The sequence below is a fragment of the Aotus nancymaae genome, unplaced genomic scaffold (genome assembly GCF_030222135.1).
Source record: "Aotus nancymaae isolate 86718 unplaced genomic scaffold, 86718_ANA_hifiasm-v0.15.2.pri h1tg000016l, whole genome shotgun sequence".
NCBI lineage: Eukaryota > Metazoa > Chordata > Mammalia > Primates > Aotidae > Aotus > Aotus nancymaae.
In genome coordinates, this window is record NW_026988428.1 from 28,146,576 (window position 1) to 28,164,524 (window position 17,949).

Genomic DNA, 17,949 nt, shown 5'->3' on the forward strand with positions numbered 1-17,949 from the left:
TGTTCTAATTGCAAAAAAAATAAGGGCAAAACTAAGAGAATAGGACTATTTCTAATCTCAGTATAAACAAACAGACCAAAAAAATGTGATGGAAACTTTAAAGAACTAAAGAGTTCTTTAATGTTCTTCTTAAAAATCTCATAATTAACATTAAAATTGAAAAATCAAAATTCTTTCTCTTAAACAACTACACATTATCATTGAAAGTGTACTCAAAAAGACCAGCCTGAGCAAGACATAATCAAGTTTTAGATGGCATGCTAAACATAACCATTGAATCATAGGAAGTATTTAAGTATTTTTCTACATAAAATTATTCCAAAAGAAATGTATTTTGTCATTTATTTCTCTCAAAATCTGGTACTTAATCCAATTTAAGATTACAAGCATAAAATTAGCATATTATTGTAAATTAGAATGGCAGGGATATGGGCACCAGCACATTATGAGATGCTATTAGAGAAAAATGGGTTTCTTCCTCCAGGAAATATGGAGAATTCTCATTCTCCTATTATTAAAGGGAAAATAATTATTATCAGTTATGTTTTTTAAGAACCACTTTGTGTATTATTTGCCAAGCTTCCTTCTTCCAAATGAAGACTGAGAAAATCATTGCCACTGAAATCACCTTGAACTGATGTGAGATTACATGTCCCCAAGTCAGAGGTAGTGAAAATAATCACAGCTACCATTTATTGACTGTGAATTTTGTGTCAAGAGTTTTATGTAAATCGTTTTAAAATCTATGCAATAGTTCTAAAAGTTAAATATTATCTTCTCCCCTTTTTCAGTTAATTAAATGGCAGCTAGGAAAACTCAAATTGTCCAAGGATACAGACTTGGCTGAAAAAGCGCAGATTGTTCAGGAGTCTGTCTCAGGTTACAGGCTAGCTTTCATCCACTGGGTCACATTTACTCTTGGAAGGAAACTTGAACCCTTTAGGTTTCTATCAACCTTATCATCAGGAAGGTTTCTTTCCTTATAACTTTCCATTTCCTATGTAAGTCTATTTTGGCCAATTCTGCCCCTCAGAAAGAGAACAGCTGGTCAGTGCCCTCTTCCTAATAACGTTACTTGATTCACTGGTTGAGTAATTCTTCTCGTGAGAGATTTTAAGCCCCTAGAGAACCAAGTATTTACTCACAGAATGAAACAAATCTACACTGAACTAATGGAAGAGGAACATTTCCTTAACATCAAGCTTTCCTTACCTTTTCAATGTGAGTAGGATGAGAAGTAGACAATGTAACAGAGCCAGAGGAGAGATATTTTCTTAGTTTTTTTCCCTTAACTATGATCTAGAACTTACTGACTACAGACAGAAAAGATGATAGAAACTCAGAAAGCACCAAGAAAATACCCACGCAAACAATTGCAGTGATTACATCCCAAACCAAATTGTCAAAAATTGCTTAACCTATTATAAAAATTTTTTCCTACAATGGTATCTTTTTTTTAGGTAGGGCCTCTTTCCTCAAATCTATCATTCAATAATCACTGTGCAACTATTCTTATTTCATGAATATTTTTGAGGGATCTTTATGTGAGCTTTCTCATCAGGCTCATTTAATGCAACATTATTGTTTTACTCATTAATCTCTGCCTTTCCATTGAAGGATAATTTGCATTTAATGGATACCTTATGCAATATGGAACAAGCCAGGACTCTCCTATACATTCCAAGAAGGGCAGTATCATAAAGTGTCAACAGACCTCTTTGCATCAAATCCTATTGATTCAGTTACTAATCTGGGGAATTTTAGAGCTTTGTTATCTTTCTTCTCCTCGTATTGATTCTAGAAATTAGAATTCCAAGTCATTTTGCTATTCCTCAAAAGATTACCGACATCACAACAAAGATAAAAACCATCACGTCAAAATAAAATGTAAACTTTAAAACTAAATTTAAATTACTAAGTTCTTAGAGCAGAGGAGTTCCTTAGTTCTCTGTGTATTCAAACATGACTGTAGCTTCTAATGTTTACCAGGCTTGACAATGAATTCAAAGGGTAAGACGTTTTTCTTGAATATAAACACAGTAATGAGCCCTATCTGAGTGGCTGGACTGCACAACACGTAACCGGTTATTTCTAAAATAGAAATAATTCAAAATTATTTTACTCTTTTGCAAGAGGTAAATAACTCATCTCTTAGTGGAAGAGTGAATGAATGAATGAATCTTAAAGTAAATGGGTTGTTTGGATATCATCTAAGTCTATATTTCCTTCCCTGTACTTTCTTTGAAAATTTCAGACTATGATAAGCCCACAAGTTCACAAAGGAAAATCCTTACAGAATATAATGCCCTTTTCTCATTTCAGATTTTTGTTCCAAAGTATTGACATACTATGCATCTATTTTACCAGCGTATTGAACTCCTACTAAGTGCCATATTCTGTGAAAGTCACTAAGAAACACAGATGAATGAGAATAGTGTTGTCCTCCTTGACCTGACATTCTAGCAAGGAGACAAATGGATAAACAGATGATTTCTATGCAAGGTGGAAAGTATAAGATTGAGATCTGATTCAATGACAGTATAGAAAAAAGGTAGCTAAATACTTGGCAGAACACCCATCACATCTTATTATAAACACTTGTCATTTGTCACTTAAACTTCCTCCATGCACGCTTTACACATACACATCTAACCCACAAAATTGCCTAATTTCTTCAAAATTCTGCCAGCCAGTTGTGAAATGTATAATAATAGTTGACTCTTATTGATTGTTTACTATACGCTAGTCCAGGTGTTGTTCTAAGTTCTTATGTCTATTAGCTCAATCTTCTTACTTCTCTATATGTATTAGTTACAATTATTAACATCTCACATGTGAGTAAACCAAGGCAAGAGAAGCCAAGTTACTTTCTCAAGATCATAAAGCTAGAATGTAGAACTGAAATTTGCATTCAGACAATATGACTCCAGATACCAAGTTCTCGAGCACTCCACTTCACTGCTTTCTGATGATATAAAGTACAATAAAGGCCGGGCGCGGAGGCTCATGCCTGTAATCCCAGCACTTTGGGAGGCCGAGGCGGGTGGATCACGAGGTCAAGAGATCGAGACCATCCTGGTCAACATGGTGAAACCCCGTCTCTACTAAAAATACAAAAAATGAGCTGGGCATGGTGGCGCGTGCCTATAATCCCAGCTACTCAGGAGGCTGAGGCAGGAGAATTGCTTGAACCCAGGAGGCGGAGGTTGCGGTGAGCCAAGATCGTGCCATTGCACTCCAGCCTGGGTAACAAGAGCGAAACTCCGTCTCAAAAAAAAAAAGAAAGAAAGAAAGTACAATAAAGTAAGAATTTGGTTCAAATCACTGTTGTAGCCTATATTAACTCTGTAATTTTAGGAAAGATCCCCAATTTCTCAACTTTTAACCGTTCTAGTATAAAATATGAACAATCAAGTTTTTGTCATTTGGCAGTTTTAAATGTGATTTTAACATTCTTTGACACACTGTCCATCAAGAGGTGGAGTTTATGTTCCTCATTTTGCATCTAGGTTCTGTAAATGACCAACATAATTCAATAGAGGTGACACTGTGACAGTTCCCAGACCTGGTCCTTAAGAAACTGCTGCATCTCCTGCTTATCACCTTGGATACTGTCTCTTGGAATCTAGCCTCCAAGTATGGGGAAGGCCGGGCCACATGGAAAGGCTATGTGTAGGCATTCAGGCCAACAGCTCAAGTAGGACGACTCAAGTAGGACGACTCTACTTGACGACTCAAGTAGACGACAATCCTAGACATGTAAATGATGAAATCTTTAAGATGACTCTGGACCCAGCCACTGTCTGACTCAACAACATGAGAAACCTTGAGCAAGAACCACCTGTGCCCAGTCAACCCCCAGAATAATGAAAAATACTTTTTTAAAAAATAGATGGTATATTTATCGAGTTATCTAGAGGGATGGAACTCATAGGATAGATGTATTTAAAGAGTGGAGTTTATTAAGGCGTGTTGACTCACATGATCACAAGGTGAAGTCCCACCATAGGCTGTCTACAAGGTGAGGAGCAATGAAGCCAGTCCAACTCCCCAAATCTCAAAAGTAGGGAAGCCGACAGTGCAGCCTTCAGTCTGTGGTTGAAGGCTAGAGTCCTAAAGCTGAAGAACTTGGGAGTCTGATATTCATGGGCAGGAAGTGTCCAGCACGGGAGAAAGATGTAGGCCAGAAGACAAAGCCAATCTAGTCTTTTTCCACATTCTTCTGCCTGCTTTTATTCTGGCCACACTGGCAGGTGATTAGATGGTGCCCACCCAGATTGAAGGTGAGTCTGCCTTTCCCAGCCCACTGACTCAAATGTTAATCTCCCTTAGTAACACCCTCACAGATACACCCATTTGCATCCTTCAATCTAATAAAGTTGACACTCAATATTAACCAGAACAGGTGGTTTTAAGCCTGTAAACTTTAGGGTGATTTGGTATACAGCAATAGATAACAGGAACTGTTATTTATCTTGTCAATATTGTTACTAGTATGAAAGTCCTTGGTAAATAGTAAAGTATTAATCAAATGTAAATAAGAATTATTTAACCTGTATTAATTATATATAAACAGATGATTCCCTATAGAATAATACACCATCACAGAAATCTGTCTAATACCAGGGGCCAGTTAGTACATCAATTTAAAACCAGTGAGTATTCCTTGAGTGTCTACTCATGGTTAGCAGTAAATTAGATTCCATGAAGACACAAAAACAACAAAGTTGGCAAGAGTATTCCATACATTCTAAGAATATATGGAAAGCATCTTAAAACTGAGCTATAAATGTTTTATTTAGCATCCTAATTTCTCAGAAACATTGTTTTATTTCCTAAAGCATTGTTTACTTCTTGATAGAAAATTAATTGGTGCTGGCATCAGGAAAATCTGGGTTTCAATCTTTCCTATAATACTTCCTTGAGTACATACAAAATATCTTTAATTAAAGCGTTCCTATTTGTAAAATGAAGGTAAAAATGTCTATATTGCAGGAGTCTTGGGAGGATTAAATGACATGTATATATTAAGAGCCTAGTACAAAGAATGAGATCAGTAATAGACAACTCCTATTATAATTGATCCTTCTAGGTTTGATCTCCATTGCAAATTTGCAATAAAAAAATCATGGACATCTGTCATTATTGCTCAGAAATATGGCTGTCAGGTTTCCTTGAGTTCAATTCTTAAGAGCAAAAGGCTGCATTTGTTCTTGAATTACTTCAAATGATTCTCCATGCACCACAGACATGTCAGAATATCATGTCAATTTTACCTTTTTAAAGTACCCTGGATCCAGTGCCCCTCAAGACTTCCATCAGCACCAATCTGGCAAAATCACCATCATCTCTCACATGAATTATGCTGACACCCTCCCCCTCAGGATCCTACAGAATAGGAAAGACTGCAAACAAACCTCTTGAACACCAAACTGGGAAGGAAGTGGTGATTTATTTGGCCAGGAGCTGCAGCAAGTGAAAATATCTTAACCACTGAGCTCCTTGACAAAGAAAATTCTTGCCCTTTTAAAGGCTTACAATTCTAGAAATTATATATGAAAGGGTCTTAATCCATGAAGTAGGCATGGGGTACATGACTAGGGGTTTGAACATGTTTAAGCAAAAAGAATGCCTTCCAGAAAGCTTCCTCCATACCATGCCTGCGATCTACAGGAGTGCAATTAAGGGTGGCATCCGGGTCTGCCAGCCTTTACTTCTCCTACTGAAATGCAATGTAGAAGTCTAGGTGGAAGGGCTCTTAGAAGCTTAAGAGGATTAAGGGTCTCCTTCCTCACCTAGGGATTTCATTAAAAAGTGCCATAAACTGGCTGGACTAAAACAACAGAAATTTATCATATTCTGGAGGCTTAAAGACAAAAATCAAGGTGTCAACAGGGCCATGCTCTGTTTGAAGGCTCTGGGAAAGAATCTAGATCCTTACTGCTTCCCAGTTCTGGTGACTGCCAGCAATCCTTTACTTTTCCTTGAATTGTGTAAACACAATCTCTGTCTCCATCTTCATAAGACCTTGTTTGTACGGGTCCAAATTTCTCTCTTTTAATAAGGACACCAATTATTGGATAAGGGACCACCCTAATTCATAATGACCTCATTTTAACTAGATTACATCTACAAAGATTCTCTTTCCAAATTAGGTTATTTTCACAATTATCAGGGGATTAAGACTTCAACGTATCATTTTGGGAGATATAATTAAACTCATCAAACTTCCCAGGATGTCCCTGCTTTCCCTTTTACTCCTTTAGACTATTCATTCCATTAGTCAGAGTGCTTCCCATGTCAAATCATGTTTTGCCTCTGCCCAAACTCTTTAGTAATGCTCCATTTCCCTGGAAGTAAAAAAATCAGTCTCATGAAAGAGGACAGAAAGTTCATCATGAGCTCCCTTTTCCTGCCTCCTCCGATACTCACCCTAGAGTCATTTTTATACTTAGCTCCTCTTCCTGAAACTCACTACATTTCACTACATCAGGCCCACTTGCAGTCACAGTGCCCCTGCTCTGGGACTTTTGTACTCAGGGTTCTCTATATGTGGAATTCTCTCCCCTTAACTCTTATCGCCTCACAGTTTGCTTCCTTTTACTTTGGGTTTCTATTCAAATATCACCTTTGCAGGGAGACCTTATCGATTACTCCATAGAAATTAATACTCCCCTTTATCCAATATTACTTGGCATTAGTATCCTGTTTTGTGTTTCTTTATAGAGTCCTTGTCTCTAAAAGCCATATTACATATTTATTTGTTTAATATTTGACTTTAACTCCTTGCCCCCCCCACCCCCACCCCACGCACACAAATGCAAACTCCAAGAAGGCAGGGATTTTGTTTTTATCACTTTATCTCTGTTGCTTAGAACTATGCCCTGCAAACTGTATAATATCCAAATGTAAATGGTTCTTGTTCATAGGCATGCAAGTTGTGTCTGGTGGAGATGTGGTGATTTATTGCCCAGTGGATACTGACCAGTTTTGCCAGTTTTTCATCTATTAAGTTAATTTATATCAGCATTCCTGGTGGCCTTATATACATGTGGTTCTTTGAGGGTTCTTTTGAACAGCTTGTTACTGAAGAAGTAAAACTGCAGCTGGATTCCTTGGTTCCCACGCTGGGAGTTGAACCCAGGTCACTTGAGTGGTTAGGTCATCACAGAAGTGGGAACCACCAATGTAGTTGGAGCTTAGGTTCTTGGCCTTCCTCATCCTTAAGAATGGGGAAAGGGGCCCTTGAGGCACGGTGAGCTTACCGTTGAAATAAAACTTGTGGACCCAAAGAGCATATGAAAGTGCCGTTTATTAGGCAGAGTGAAAGGGGATCCAGAGAGGAATCTGTTCCGGCAGGGGCGACTGGAGTTTTAACTCTTGATTTATTCCCTCCCCATTCATGTTCTTGTCCAATGAGAGGAGTTCTTTCACACTTCCTCTGGATCGATTGATCTTTGATTCCCTTACCGGATTGGCTACCGGTTTTATAACCCGGAGTCACAGTGCCCCCTCCTTCAAGAGCTTCAGAGACAAAGGGCCCTACCTGGCTTGCCAGCACCAGAAGGAGAAACAAAGAACTCTACAGGGAAACTGAACAAAGATCCCTAGCTGGTCTGAGGGAAAACTGGAGAATTCCTGCATTTTAAACAATGCCGCCCCACCTTCAGTGGACCCCCAGAAGTCCTCTAAAACAGTCCCACAAGCTTATAACATCTTATTTATTCCCATTAATTATCTCCTTAGTTAATTTCTCATTAAATATTTCTTAACACAGTTTATATTGATAAGGTTTCCAGAAAGGAGTGAATGTGAATTGAGTTTCAAAGGAAGAGTGTAGGTATGTACTAGAAGACGGAAGGGCAGGTGACACATGGAGACTTACAAGACAAAGAAGCAACAACAGGATTTATGCATAGTAAACCCTGTTAACTCATAATTTTAAAAAGGCAAAATCATGACTCATAAAAATATAAAATAAACACAGTTCAATGCTTTAGCTCGTTAATGAGGGAACTAGTAAGATGTGAACAACAGTAGAGAGGCTTAATCTTTATAAGACCAATTCTTCAAACTGCCAAGAGCAAGAATCATTTGCATCACTATGGACAGGAAATATCTGCATTGTCATCAGCCTCCCAGAAGTTTCTCTCTATCCCTAGAAACTTGAAAACTACACCAGTCACAAGTTACTCAAAGGTATATACCATGAAATAACATAAGATAAAATAACTCTTGAAGAGTACCCTAAATAATATTCAACATTCTATTGAAAGGACATCAGTAAACCTTTTCAAAAATCTTTCACAATGTTCTTAAAAACATCAAACATATTATGTAATGTATACAGGCCCACATGTTTCTGAGAGTGATGACTGTTTGTTTGGTTGAATGAAGGGATAGCTCAGTTGGTGAAAGATGTTACTGCAAGGCAAGTTAGGATTTTATATAACAAGTTATGGAAAGTCACTCTAAATTCTCAAGCAGAGGAGTGATTTGATGGAAACAACATTTAAAAAGAATCATTTTAGCAGAGCTGTGTAGGTTGGAATCTCAGAGTTGGAAGATAGGCAGGGAAAAGACAGGAAGCAACAAGATACACTCAGAAATGTTCTGTAGAAACTCAAACCTGATTTAGGCCTGGGATTTGCAAGTGATCCAGAAGAAGTTGGACAGAGAGTGTTGGGTTTGGGGATAGTTGATGTAACTGAGTTGACTGAGAGACAGAGTCAGGCTTCCTTGGAATCTTTCAGAGGATACCTCATTGTGAGGAGATTTTATAGTTCTAAAATGTGTACTTTCTAACATTTGACAGTCTATTTCTCTGTATTTATATTACTTTTTTGATGGCATGCTAATAAATTACTTTTCCTTTGAATTTAAAATATCACATTCACCTTTTATTTAAGCCTTAGGCTTTTGTAAAATTTTCCTGCCTAAAATGTTTGCTCCCTAAAATGTTTTTCTCCTCTATCATTTGAGAAAGGCATACATCTGTAAAATATTCAAGTATATTTATTTCACCTCTGTGAAAGTATTTGTGATATCCTTTCTAGGACAGATATTATTTAGATGTCAACTCTAGTGTAATGCATTCATATAATTTCACTAATATTTAATGTCTTAAATGCAATATTGCATGCTAATTAAAGCTCTTAGAATATCTGCAGTAAACTTAGAGAAATTCATTTTTTCTTTGTAAGCTTTTTTTTTAAAAAAATAAGTAGTTTAATCACATTTTCTGTTTGTGTGTGTTTGTTTCACTGGATTTTACTTGCTTTATTAGAAATTTAGAAAAAGCATCGTATTTTTTCAATATTAGAAAACAAAGCAAGTCATTCCGTTCATTTAAATCCATAGCAAAGCATGTTTGAAGTAGTTAGGTTATATCCTGATTTCAGGAAAACCAAATACCAAGGAATAGTCTCATGGTAATTGCAGCTAAACATTTGAAGTTCAAGACGTGTTTCCAATCTGTGATTTGAGTATGCTTTTTTCATTCACATGGATTTTGTAGAAATTAAACAGTGATATTTTATGAAAATGCCCTTTTGTAGTTTGACATATTGCAAGCAAACATATACACTCTAAAAAATGCACATCCAAAGTTAACCTTTTGAAAATTCAGACTGTACTAAGGACATCATAAATGATTCACCAGTGACAGACAAATAGGTAATTTTTATGACCTGAACCATGAATCATTCTTTAGTTCTTGATTCAAGTGACTACTTTTCACTATATTGAGCCATGAGTTTCAGAAATAAACCTTTTGCTGATAAGGAGATTTACAGAGAACAAAAAAGCCTGAGTCAACTATTTATCTGAGACCAAATTCTGTGAACTAAGCTTAGTTCAAGCAAGAGGTTTTCTAAGCAGTTCATTTATTTTAATACGGTACAAGCGATTTGGAGTTACACTGTAGCTTATGTTCATAGTGCTTTGACAGAAGAGGAGGGGAAAGTTCTGGAGGTAACATTTCATGCATTCTTAGAGATAAGAATTAGCACCTGCTATAAGCAAAGCCCCATGCCAGGTGCTCTGGAGATACATAGGCCTAGCCTGCAGGGGGCTTATATCTATTCTAGAGGGAATAAAACAAGTGCACAGATCATTATGTTGTGATAAATTATAAGACAAAATGTTATAAATACTAAAGGAAGGGTAAAAAACAAACTTTTTTTTTTTTTTTAAGAAATTCCAAAGACAGAGAAGGTACATTGGTTTTCCAGGGGAAGGAAAATGGCTTCATAGCTTTTGAGTAGAGCAGTGTTTTTCTAACTTCTGCATGGACAAAAATACCCGGAGAGCTTGTTAAAATGTAGATATCTGGACCATTCCTAGAGATTCTAATTTCTAGCATCTGCGTTTCTAACCTGTACCTTATGTGATTGAGATAGAAATGGCCCAAGTACCCTGCTTTAAGAACATATGCTTAGAGCCTTAAAAGATAGACAGCATTGAGATAGCAGTGATAAAAGGATGAAGTATTCAGATGAAAGGAATGATAGAATTTAAAAAAGAAATAAATGGTAAGGCTCTCCTTGGTGGGTGGGGGAGGGGTAAGGAGGAGAGTTGGAATCCCTTCTTTTACCCTGATTAGCCTATTAAAATAATGGTTTTCTGAGGAGCAGTTCTGATGAAAGGTAACCTGAGAGTTTAGCAACAGGACAGATTTAATAGTATTCCTCAAAAATTATCTCTAAGTTGATCCAAAATTGATGAAAGAGTATATAAAGTATCAATAAGAGGTTCTCACCTTGCAGGGCAAGCTCTTCTCAACAGCTACAGGATACTGGAAGGAAAGACATTCCAGGGAACTCACCAGGGACGCCAGCGAAGTGAGGAGCTCACTTCTTTTCTGTCTTTTTCTTTTTCTTGAGATGGAGTCTCGCTATGTTGCCCATGCTGATCTAGAGCTCCTGGGCTCAAGTGATCCTCCTGCCTCAGGCTTCCCAGTAGCTTGGATTACAGGCATGTGCCCATTTATGATCAGCTCATTTTTGAAACAATATGCAGTTACAAGTTTTCTGTTGCTCTGCTTTGAGTAACTGTTATCTTTTGCTGGTGCCAGGTTGGCTCACTGCATCCCTGCAGTCAATGAACAGTACTCAGTAGCACCTGCCAATGATGGTCTTGGTGGAGCTGGGGGAGGGGAGTCAATTACCTCTCTCCTGTATCCAATTGCAAATGATTGGGGGTTTCCTGTCTCCTGTATCTCTGAGCATAAGCTTGCAAGCCCTCATTTACATTTTATTCTCACTCATATCCCTACTTTACATTTTATCTGCCCTCACACAACAGTCTACTAAAGAAAAGGAAACTAGCATTCCTTATCTGCTTTAGCATGTGGCTAAAGCAGCAGAGGCTGGGGCTAGGACTCAAAAAAAAAAAATTGTATGTTTGGTAAATAGCCCACATCCAGCCTCCAGCAAATGAGAATTTTCTAAATGCTCATCACCACAAAAAGCTTGCAAAAGAGTCAAGAAAATTATAGCCAATGTGTGATGTACAACAGAAAATGAAAACCAAGGAATAAATAGTACATCAAAGGCAAACTGTAAAAGATCTTGAATGTTAGGGTAAAGAACTTTTTGCAACAGACCAAAGGGAAATATTAAACAAGATTCATATTTGACTGTATGAAGTCTGAACTGGCCACAGTATGGAAAGCATGCAGGAATTGGTTAAAAGCAAGACAAACAGGAACTTTTAACAGATAAATGGAGTTATAATTATTATTAGAGTCAGTCCCTACGAAAATCCTTTATTGACCTATGGAAGATACATACTTCATGATTAAATCCAATTCGTTTCTTAAAGAGCTTTTGAAACTGTCTCCCCTGAATTTTTATAAAATTGGTTGAGGGAAAAAATAAGTTTCAACTAAGCTTTCAGCACAATCAGGAGCAATCATTAAGTCAGCTTGCCCTTTCGTCCACTTCCTTGTAGCAGTCACTGCTTACTGCACCACGTTCATGTAATCCTTGTCACAAGTTTCCTTGTTTCTTTCTGTTCTATAAAGAAAGTCTAAGAAATTGAGAGATGATAAGCTTTCTACTTCAGTTTCTCCTTTAAGTTCTGAAAACTAGTAAATTACCTACATCAGCTGACCTGAAGGGTTCAACAAGGAGCTGACTCATGGAAGAATGCAGTTTCTACATCCAGATGAATTTCATCCTCATTACCCCAATCAATCAATGATTCTCCAATTCTCCAGCCCTTCATGCTCCATGATCCCCTTAACACCCTAGGCCAGAACCTCTCACAGAGGCAAACTTGAGGTTTGAGAATTGCAAAAAAATCATGAAGTAAATAAATTAAAGGATTATACATAAATTTGTTTGTTTCCTTCCTGCCATATAGTTCCTTCACTCACATTTTAAGAAGGCATTTGTTCTCTATATTAGGTTATTCTTACAGTAATCACTATTCTAAAAAATAAACCTCAACATGGAAATATTTTGTTATCATCAGATCAGAAAAAAGTGAATTAAAACTAGTTAGAGCCTGTCTGTAACTTTGGTGGATGAAAATGGTGAAGAGGAGAGATCCTTGAGGTCTTCGTATTTAACTTCTTCAATATCATTACATGTCACTTTTACCCACATGGCCCCACAGCTTCTTATCTTGCCTTTCGTGGAAACCACAGGTAATGGTTAGTCATATTTCTCCAACTCCATTTACTCCACAAAGCTTTCTTAAAACATCCAGTGCATACACAACTTTCCCTTTTCTCTGTAGTAACCTCAAAATATATTTTGTATGTTTTCCTGTACCCTATTATACATATATTATAATATATAAACCTATTAATAAATATATTAATATAATATATAATATAGAATACATATATGTTAACCTATTAATATATACTTATATATAATATATAATACTTGAAGAATTTATATATATTTTATATATATTACAGGATACAGTAAAACATACATACATATTTATATATATATGTATATATGTTTTACTATACCGTACCCTATATGATATTCTTTTCTATTTATAATTACTGTTTGTCCAAATAAGAAAAAGTTCTTTTGGACTAAAAACTATGCCTTATATTACTTTAATGTCAGCATTGCATCTAATATAGATTTGTGCATACAGTAGGTCAACAATAAAATATTACTTATTAGTTCCATAGTGGTCATAGATTAGACCATTAGCATTTAGTAAAGATTGTATAATTCTACCTGATCTCTGTTTTATATTAAAATATCACAGAATAACAGCTTAATGAAATTTTCCCAGTCCAATCCAAAATCTTGCAAGAAATTTGAAATCTTTAATGGCATCATTTTCTTGGAGAGATTTACATTTTGTGGGAAAAAAGATACGGTGAATGTTTTCTGCATGATGATAATTTGAGAAAGCAGCACTCATGCAGAATCAAATATATGTGAAGTTGGTAGATCATTAAATGGAAAATGTGCTTTTTTAAAATCACAGAATTTCTATTAATAGTGAACAAAAATCTCTTTGAATAAACCACATAGACACTATTTTTTAAAAAATTATCTTGGTTAGTTCAGTTTTCAACTAAAGTTTCTCTCTCCCTTATGCATTTTGCAACCTTTTGGCAGCTTTATTGTTGAAAAGCTAAGGTACATTCATAATTGCACCACAGTAACATGCATTTATCATTGGCAAAGGTTCCATACTGTAAATGAATTACTGTAATAGATGTGTCATGAAATAGCATCTTATTATCCTCCTCTTCTTCTACTTACTCCAAGTGGGTCAAAGTTGATAACTAATGTTGCTCTAAAGTGATATTTTTGGACAAATTAAAGAGATGGTGTGAGCTTTAAAGCTTTAGCTTTGCAATGCTTTAAAATGATCAACACGTTTTATTCTGGTTGTGCCTCTAAATTCTTAAAACTCTTCTTGTTCTGCTGTTTTTGCTCATACTGGAAAGTTGTTGGTTTTAATACTGGCATTTAAGTTGTTCTCAATCAAGAAAATGTGATTGAGAATTTATTATATTTGATGTTTCTGTCAAAAATGGAAATAAATACCACCTAAACCCTTGAAGAATTTATTATCTAGCTAGGCGATAAAACATATTGATTTAAAATATGGATAATATAGTCAGTAAGGACTATATACAGGTAAAAAAAAAAAGATCTGTTTAGAAGAGAGACAGTTAAATTGATACAAAAAATTAGCTTTATCGCACTGCTCCACTCCAGCCTGGCGACAGAGTGAGACTCCATCTCAAAAAAAAAAGAAAAGATAGATTGTAAGATAGAGTAAAGCCATTTTTTGGCTATACAGCATATTGATAGTTGCCATTTCTGTTTTGGGGGTAGCTAAATTAAAAATGTACAAGTGTAAGTTTCTGCTACTATGTTATTTTAGCTCCTTTATTAAACCCTAAAGAAGGCAGCGCATAGTCTGTGAACACAGAGAAGTTGTCCCAAAACAACATATAGTACCACGTAAAAATAGCCACTGAATCTACACACATAACCAACTGAGAAACTAATGGCGGGTAACAGAACTACTGGCACAATGATATTTGTGGGGGGAAACCCACGACAATCTCATGTCATTATTTAAATGAGGACAAAGATTGCATGCTACTCACATGTAGAAAGAGAAGTTACAAGGAACGACATTATCGAGATCCCCAAATGCTCACATAACATTTAGCAAGAACAAAATATTAATATCTTGTCTTGTGTGTAAAAAACAGCCAGCATTAAACTGTGAGTTGGCTATTCAAACTTTGGATCTTTAATTGAGCCAAGAGCTATGTAGATCAAGCTCGTCTTTATAAGGAAATTGTAAATTTTGATGTTACTAGAAATATAGAAACTAGGATATGCCAAATGATATTTTGCTTTATCTTTGCAGTTTGGTTAATCAATACTAGGGCTATATTACAAAACCAAATATCTCAAATGAAGATGAGTTAAGTTATAGTAAGTAAGGAAAACATCTATAGTCAAAGCAGATTTGATTTTTGTGCATGAAATTCAGGCAAAGAATTTGATTTTAGTCATTTGATCCAAGTAATTGAGAATATCTAGAAACTTAACACATGGGATCTCTATTTTAAAAAGAATTTACGGCAGAACAAAGAGATGCTCATCTTCACCTCTCACTTTGGAGTTCCTGTGTTTGTTACTAATCAGAAAGGGCAACATGAGTTTTTCAGTTTCATTTATCCAAAGTTAGGTATTGCTGTTTTTTGTTGTTTTTTCTCTCAAGAGAACACCCAGTTTCTATGTACCCAGATATCTACTGAATCTTATTTGACAGTTCTAGAAACTCATATCCTTTCTATTGAATGAAAAGTAATAATATTACACTTCAATCTAAATCTCTCCTCTAACTCACCAGGTGTATTTTCATATGCAAGAATATGAGGGTTTTCAAACTAGCAAATTGAAGAAACTTATTCTAAAAGACTGAAGAATATATTCATGTGTAACATGGGACTTTAATTTCAATTTTATGTGAAAATATGCTTAGTTAAAAGTTGTGTCATTTGTTCTTAACCTTTTTTGATTTTCCCTTCTCTTCCGTCAAAAACATATACACATACATATACACTTAAACGCCTCATAAACACTAGCCAGCTTTTGTGTTTCATAGGCAATGTGAATAAGATTGAAGGATTGAAAGTAATATTTACTTTAGAACTCGTGCTTATCACTTGAAACATTACATCTATTTCACTCAATTATTTTTCTCAAATATCATCACTTGAAATTATTTGGATTAACCAAGAACCAGAGTAACCATTGCCTATAAAATATATTCATGATATACTGAAACTGCCTGTAGTTATTTACATACCTATTGCATCTTTGCATATTTTCTATCTGCTAAAGTCCACCACTGTCATAAATATGGCAAACCTAGTTTCCATTCCTTTATTTTATAGGGATTTTGTGCTAAAATTTCATGTATTTCTCCAAGTGGATGGAATAAAGCCATTCCTATTAAGATTTAGCTTTAGGACTTCTACATAGATCTTTGCTCATTAAATATTTCCCTCTTTTCTTTTTTTTTACCCAGCAGGCAGTTGTTGGAGTTCTTGGGCAGACCTAAATTTGTCACAGATGTCTCAGTAAAGTTATTCATCTTAAGAATTCTGATATCTTAATAAGAAGCTACTAACTTGGAAGGCCTTACTCTACAGCAAAATTCCCTTTCTGCATGAAAATAGGTTCAATACTAAATCTTATAAAAACAATTACATAGAGGTGAAAGATGGAGAATGAAAAAAAATAACGAAAGGAGGACAGGAGGATTAGAGTTTATTTTTTGTCAGATATGGCTCGAGAGTTATCCAATTAAAGAATTCACTCTTTCCTCTACCAGCTTGCTAAAATGTTCAAGAAGTGACAATATTTCTAGTTCTCCTTTTATTGAAAAAAATAGTCGGGGGGGGGGATTAGTTTGTATGCTGAAATCTCTAATTAGCTAGAGACTTTAGGAAAGAAAAGCAAATTTTAACAACCCAAGGGAGGCCAGAACTCAAGGACTGACGAATGAGCACAGACTCAAAAGTACAACCAAGCAGTTTCTATGTATCCAGATGCCCTTTGGGTCTTGTTTGACAATCCCAGGAACACATGTCACTTTCTATTATGCACACTGATATAGAAACAGCTTAAATCTTCCACTATTCTTTTTGCAATGTCTAGTAAAACTACAGTGTCTGTTGCTGAAAAGGCTCAATGCTCAGCTGGCAGGTCACATGAGAGAGAATGAGAAGGAACAGTAAAGTAAAAACAACAACAAAAAAGAGATACGGAAAAGGAATAACATTTCAGATGACAATAGTGTTTAATAATAGTTTATGTTATGTTTATCTCTCTGCATAACAATTTTGACATATGTCATTCCTGATCTCCAATGTTAGGGAATTGTGAAATGAAGAACAGAAAGAAAAAAATTGTTCCATTCAGCAGAGCAAAGGTACAGTCATTTAATGATAAACTCTTCCAATGGGAAACTCCTTTTCTTTAAAAAAATTTTTTTTTTTTGTATTTTACTTTAAGTTCTGAGATACATGTGCAAAACAAAATAAAAGTTTAAAAACTGTTGTTGTTGATTGTGGAATTATTCATCCTCATTTATATAGGACTACAGGGGAAAGCTGGTGATAAGATAAGACAGGTGACAGAAGAAAGTCAGAGTCAGAACCAGGAAAGATCAGGCACCCATGTGGATGGCGCCAGACCACTCTCAGATTTAAACCGTGGCAGCAACATGTCAGGGCAGTAAAGTCAATGGTCCAAACTTCTTGCTTGCTTTTCACTATTAAGATAATGGAGAACACATGTTTGATTTTCATATTTGGTGAAGAATGCCAAATAATAGTATGAACTTAGATTTTTTAAAAATAGGCACTTCTGGTAGTATTCTGTAATTAATGCTTAAGATATTTTATGCTTAATTTGGTAACTTCTCTCAGGGGTTCTGAACTCTATATATTAAAATCAGGTGTTTCAAAAAATGCTTAAATGAATTCCCCATGCCAGGGTTATCTTTGGTTAGTCTGAAGTGCAGCCCAGGCGTCAGCATGTTTTAAAAACAATTCAGATGAGTCTAATGTAATGTCACGGACACGAACCACTCTAACCAATGTTTCTTAAAGGGCAGTCTAGATGGATCGCCTCCACCTGAATCACATAGAATCCATGTTCAAAATATAGATGATCATATACTACTCAACATCTACTGAGCCAGAATCTATAAGCTCCCTCGGGGTTTTTAGAGATTATCCTGGCTATCATGCCAGTATAATTCACCAATCATTTGACAGGCTCTCCAGGTTAAGATGGTACCCAACTGATACTTTCCAATAGCCATTTTCTGACTTATGTGATTTTTCTGCAGCACAATTATTTGGACAGGGAAATAAATAATATATATGTGCATATGCTGTATGGGATATATACACATATGTATATA